At 41.6% G+C, this 6,000-nt stretch overlaps 1 protein-coding gene across 1 annotated transcript in view; it reads right to left on the bottom strand.

Annotated features, from left to right (window-relative positions):
- CG4374 (uncharacterized protein) overlaps positions 1-5,178 on the bottom strand; it is a 63,595-nt gene extending 58,417 nt beyond the window's left edge. Inside the window, exon 1 of the mRNA NM_142889.3 lies at positions 3,875-5,178. The gene's annotated coding sequence lies outside the window, so the exon portion shown is untranslated. The remainder of the gene's footprint in view (positions 1-3,874) is intronic.
- Positions 5,179-6,000: the final 822 nt, after the last annotated feature.

A 6,000-nucleotide genomic window follows, 5' to 3' on the forward strand; every position in this document is an offset into this window, starting at 1 on the left:
TTGTATAATTTTTTTTTTTTTTTTTTTTTGCGAGTTTTGCTGCAAGCCCATTAAAGTGAAATTAATGGCTGTCGCCTGCTGCGGAATTTTGGCCAAATGCTGTCGCGAAGATTAATGCGACCCAAACTTCCTCACAAGGGACATTCGATATTGAGCGTTTCGACTTTGAACACTGAGCGTCGAACTGCGTTTTTCTTAATTAATAGCTCATAGATTTTTATTGCCGCACATCTTTGTCAAATCAATATTTATAAATTATTTATAAACGCACAGGCCTGAACCCAAACATGCGGCTAATTAAATTGATGAATGCGAAGCGTTTCAACTTGAAAATTAATTAAGCAAATTATCCATTTAAATAAACATATAATGTGCCGCTCGCCTGCTCGATGGCTTTGCGCTGATAAAGTCGAAAAATAGTCGATTTGGGGATGCAGCGGAATTTGTTGGATAAGTTCGCGGCTGCCAATTAGGGGAAGTTGAAAAAGGAGCATTCTTAATTGCAATTAATTAGCGCTGTCAGTTTTCCCCATTGTCAGGGTGTGAGTGACAAAATAGTGGCCAAAATGGAATTGCTGATGAACTGATTTCGTAGACATCATTAGCGCATAATATATAAATAAATTTGATTTTTCTTGAGAGCCAGACGAACGTTAAATGATTACGCCCAGTTTTCTGCTCGATTAAAAATATTCATTAGGCCTTTTGGAAATTTTTCACTTGATTACAGACCAAAACTGATTTCAAAGGGCTGCCCCTGCCACATGCGGCGTAATTAAATTTCCTTTGTTGCCTGGGAATTCGCTACGATTATAATTGTGGCGGCCCAGGGCGTTTTTCTGCCTATATTTCTAAGTATATATCTGTTAATATATTTTTTTATAGATATAGGCTGGGCCCTTCATTCACACAATTAGCAATTTCATGCGTCTTTGTGTCTGGTTTAAAGTATGAATTTTTGTGGCCTTTATTTCGTTTCGTTTCGATCTGTTTCTGTTGTAATGTGTGAAATTGATTTTCGCTTGGCAATTGGGCTTGTAATGGCCAACAAGTTTTCTCACCCTGCGGAGGTCTCCGTTCGAAGACAATTAAGCGAAATAGATGGGAACTCACTGCTTCCTGCAGTTCAAGTTGAACTTGTGAAGATTAGGCTTAGTCAGTGTAAACTGGGTCAATTTGAAATGTTTGTATGTATGAGGTTTGATGTCATGGGTTATCCTCTACCGAATAACCTGCAGTTTGGACATGTCGGCTATTTCAAAGCCTGTTTCTGGCGGCGATTTATGGAAGTGGGGACACCTTCCCTGACAGCATCATCACCTGGCGTTGCCAGGCACTCGTAACATTTGCAACATTCGCATTCAAATGACACTAACGGCTTTGTCATGTACTGGGCCACATGTAACTGTACGGTTTGTCTTTTCTGGAGAGCCAGTAATCATGCTCTAACGACACAGACAAACACGTATATAATTTGTATAAGGCGCTGCTATGCGGTGAATCGTCAGCGGGTTCATATAGAAATCTTGTAATCTGATAGGCATGACAAGAAATATTTTGCTTGTCATTAAATTTACTTTTATTTATGCAGCACTGTCTATCATTGTTGATGTTGTTGTTGTTGCCGCTGCCGTTGCTTTTCGATTCGCGTGTTTTGTTTCGGCGGCGGCTTGAAATTAGTGAAAACTCTTCACATCGAGAAGACTGACTGACTGAATGGATGGTATGGTTTGGTATGGCATGGGGGAAACTTGAAAACGTATGCATGCATAAGTTGGCGCCTGCTAACGTCTTATAGTCATCGATTTTCGACCATTGTGCTGTTTGCTTGGCTGGTTTGGAGTTGAGTAATAGGCGAAATATTTGCGCATGCCTCATTACGGCTGCTTTTTGGGTTGCGGTAATCGATGGCAGTGTAAGCCAGAAATGCGCGGGAGTGGCGAAACAAAAGACTTAGGCAACGAACTCAATGCAGTTAGAACGCTAGCAGCAGATTCCATGAGATGCGTGACATTTCCAGTTATGACATCACATCGCTGTGGCAACAGCACGCAAATGTCAACCAAGTGCGTCATCGATGACAATCAATCGTGTGGACAAAGGGCAGCAAGTGGTGGCTAATCGGTAGCCAACTAGATTGACAGCTTCACTGACTAAACGACAGTCAAACAGGCAGACAGATCGACAGACATTCGGTCTAGATGACATGTGCAATGACGCGTTTGTTGGGGAAAAAACCTCAATAGCAACAACAATGGCCTAGCATAATGAGTACAATTACTGGCCAAGCAAATCAAATGCAACGCGCTACCAACGCTTTGAATCAGTCACAATTAATTGCAGCCAGCAGCAGCAGTCCGCAAAAAACGTTCATAAATTATAGCGGCGGCGGCAGAAAAAAGTATTAATTAAAAAAGAAGGAAAAAGCTGCAACGGTAACAACAGCTATTAAGAAAATTTCTTGTTGACTCATCCGAGTCCACAATTAACAACTCGCAGACTACCAAGAATCGTTGAGACTGCGACTTTGGCCAGCATTTCTTGCACTCATTTGTCGCATTTTGTCCCAGCCACTTGGCGATTTCTTTGTCAGAGCTCGGCAATTAAACAATTGTTGTTATCTTAGTTGCTTCGTTTTTTTTTTTAGTTTTGTGTCTGAGATGCAGCTGTTGTTGTTGCCGTCATCATTGCAGGCTATAAATTTTATTTAATTTCTCGGCCCCTGCCCCTTAAAAGCACACGCCCTGGTGGCTGGGGATCTCGTGACTTGCGTTTCGCAATTGTGAGAATCGAGTATTAAATAATTCTTTGCATATTTATTTATAAACATTATTCCTGCCTCTTCTTCACTCTTAAAATGCGATTTCCTCAAAGCTGATTAGGCGTTTTAATTTGCGATGTTCCTGGCTCTAGTCTCAATGGGTTCACATTAATACTCTACCTCTTAAGTTTAAAAATATTGATTTATAGATTAAAAATTGTTTAAGCTATACCATTCAGATAAATAAAATTGAATATACACTGATGTGAAAATAAACTAGTAGACTTCATAATTTTTTACTCAGCAAGCGTAATTCAGAATTTAAAGATCATTTTCTATGCCCCCGTCAAACCACAAATAAAAATCTGTAATTACTAACATTAAGCATCGTTTAGTCAAAGCGAGACATATACCTGTGTTTGATTAATCATTAAAAGCCCCATTATTTGCCAAACATCAGCAATGACCAACATACCCAGTTCCTCTCCAAAAGCGAAGCACTAATGCCTCATGCAATTGTAATTATCAATATAAAATGAAACAAGCAAAAAAAACTCCGTTTGCTCACAGCTGTATTTCCTCTTAATTGTACAGGAGGAAGAAAAAATAAATCGCTTTTCCAATAAATTGCATCACAAGACTCTTAACAATCCCACCAGCACCATCGACCATATGGACGCGTCAATTGTTAAAGTGTTGAAGTGTTTTTATTTAAATTGCTCAACTGAACTTGTAATTATGGCTCACTCTGATTATTGCTATTGCTGTTGTTGCTGCACTCTGGGTTTAGCATAAGCCAGACTGGATATAAATTATTTTTAGAGCCATGCTGGAGTTTTCACTCGCACAGTTTCTCACTGCTCGAAAAAGATAGCAATTAATTGTAGTTAAAAATGCTTTAACTAACGGTTTTATGGTCAAACAACAAAAGCGGCAGTTGACTTGTCAGTTAATTGTATTTGAAATCGCTGTCTCTGCTAATTGATAAATCTCCATTGGCCAAAAGGCAAAAGCTCAGCACTCGATGGGCGGCAGTTGCACATAAAATGCAATTACAAACGCGTAAAACCGAAGCAAACGGTTCGACTTAAGCTCCGGTTCAACACAACTCACCTGCGGCAGGGCAAATACGATTTTGACGGCTCTTTGCTCCGAATTGGAATCGGAATCTCCCCCAGAATCTCCTTGTGATCGCGGCTCGCAGTAGTAAGGCCACAAAAACACACGCGATACCACACTCACACACTCGGATATCTTAGCCAGGCTCAATCTATAAAACGCGGATGTGGTTGGCAGCAAAAACTGGCAAGTGAAATATTTATGCAAATTTATTTCAGCTTCTTTTTTCGTTGTTGTGCAGCAGCAGCAGCCAGGCTGTGTTGGTGAAATGCATTTGAAGACATTAAGCGGCACACTTGGCAATTGTCGTCGTTTGGGGCAGCGAAGCGATTTGATTGAAGTGGTGCTGCCGACCAGGTCCACAAGCCGACAAACCGACAGTCCGAGTGGCAGGCGAAACGTTGTTTAACAATTGTTTCTTTTAAACTTTTTTTTTATTTTGTGTTGTATTTTAGTTTTGTTTTTTTTTTTTGTGCGGTCCGGCAGGATTTGAGTTGTCAATTAGTTTGTTACGGCTGCTATCACTTGGCAATTCGGAGGCGCCCGAAGCGCCGTTATCTGCTGCAAACAAATGACACCACAAAATGGCAGCGCGTTCGTTGCCTAAGTCTTTCGTTTTTTCGCCCGGCGAGAAGATTGAAGTGAAGCTGAATCGGAGACTTAGTTAGAGCCTCTGTTTCTTTATTTGTGTGCCATTAAAAGACCGCTTTATTGCAACATGTTTTTCTATATACAATATAATTAATTTACTGATACAAATATTTTATTGCACGCTCTTTATGTGATCTTTTGGCCAGCGAGTAATTAAAAATAAATTTAATTTAATTTGCCTTTTTATTTATTTATACTCTCGTGTATTTTTGTTTTTTGTCGGCGATCGAAACGAGTTTTGTCTTTTGTTAATATTACTTTATATGTATGCTAGTCTTGTCTTGGCATAGGGCATATGGGGCTACAAACTGGCATATATGTTTTGATTTGGTTTTATGGCCGCACTGAATAGCTTTTTACTGTTGGCCAGACTTTTTACGAGCACTATTTTCAGTAGGTAGCCACACAGTAACAAATTAAGTTTGAGTGCCAGCTGCAGGCGGGATTTTCATTTTCATTCGGCCCCCAAACGAAAAAAGCATTTCCATTTCGATATACGCGCAGTTCATTGGCCAGGTCCACAATAGCGACGAAAATCGCACGCAAAACGCCCTGGAAACGCGCGCACGCGACAACAAAAAACGCGCACGCGATTCGCCAGCGAAACGAGAAAACTCAATACAAACTCAGCTAAAATTGCGAACGTATTTTAGCGCGCAGTCGCAAACAGCTTAAACAGTCCCGCAAGAAAGTCGCACAGAAACTGCAAGAGGATAAAAATTGCAATCGGCTCACAGCCCGACTGCAGTAGCAGCAATGGCAGCAGCGACGCAGCAGCGACAGCAACACGTTGCAATGCCGGTGCAGCAGCAACATCGGCAGGAGAAGCAGCAGCAGCAACAGCAACAGCAGCGTTGCAAAACGTTAAGATCTCTCGGCAAAAACAGGCAACAACCTCTCGAAGACCGACTGACCGAGTAATACAGTCCAGCACCCCAACAACCACAACCTCAGCCACAACAACAACAGCAACACGGCCCGAACTCTCTGGCTGGAAAAAAAAGCCGCTAAAAGCGCTAAGCCATGAAAACCTGTTGTGCACCGATCGCTGCCAGCGTCGTTCGTTGCTTCGTGTTTATCGCGAATCTCGCTCTCTTAGCCCATTCTCTGTGGTGGGGCCTTCCAGTGGAGAGCGACTGGCTTAGCGGTTAATTTCCAGTTGGCTGCAATATCAGTTGCCGATCTGCTTTTGACCAATAAAAAAGGGGGTTTCAAGTCAGGCGTCTGGAACGACGTCGGCTGCGAAGTCAGCCGCGTCTTAACGATCAAAGAGAAGTGAAGTTAAGAGAGCTTGTATGCTCTTTCAAGCCACTGCTTAGGGCGAAAACGGACTGATAAGAAATTGAATAAAATTATATGAATTTCATTAAGCCGCAACAGAAAAGAGCACACACATTTCCTGGTCGGCCACGCCTGGATATTACGGCTATCGAGGCTCATTTATCGCGGCAAAAAGGAAGCGAAAAGTG

The sequence above is a fragment of the Drosophila melanogaster genome, chromosome 3R (assembly GCF_000001215.4).
Source record: "Drosophila melanogaster chromosome 3R".
Lineage (NCBI taxonomy): Eukaryota > Metazoa > Arthropoda > Insecta > Diptera > Drosophilidae > Drosophila > Drosophila melanogaster.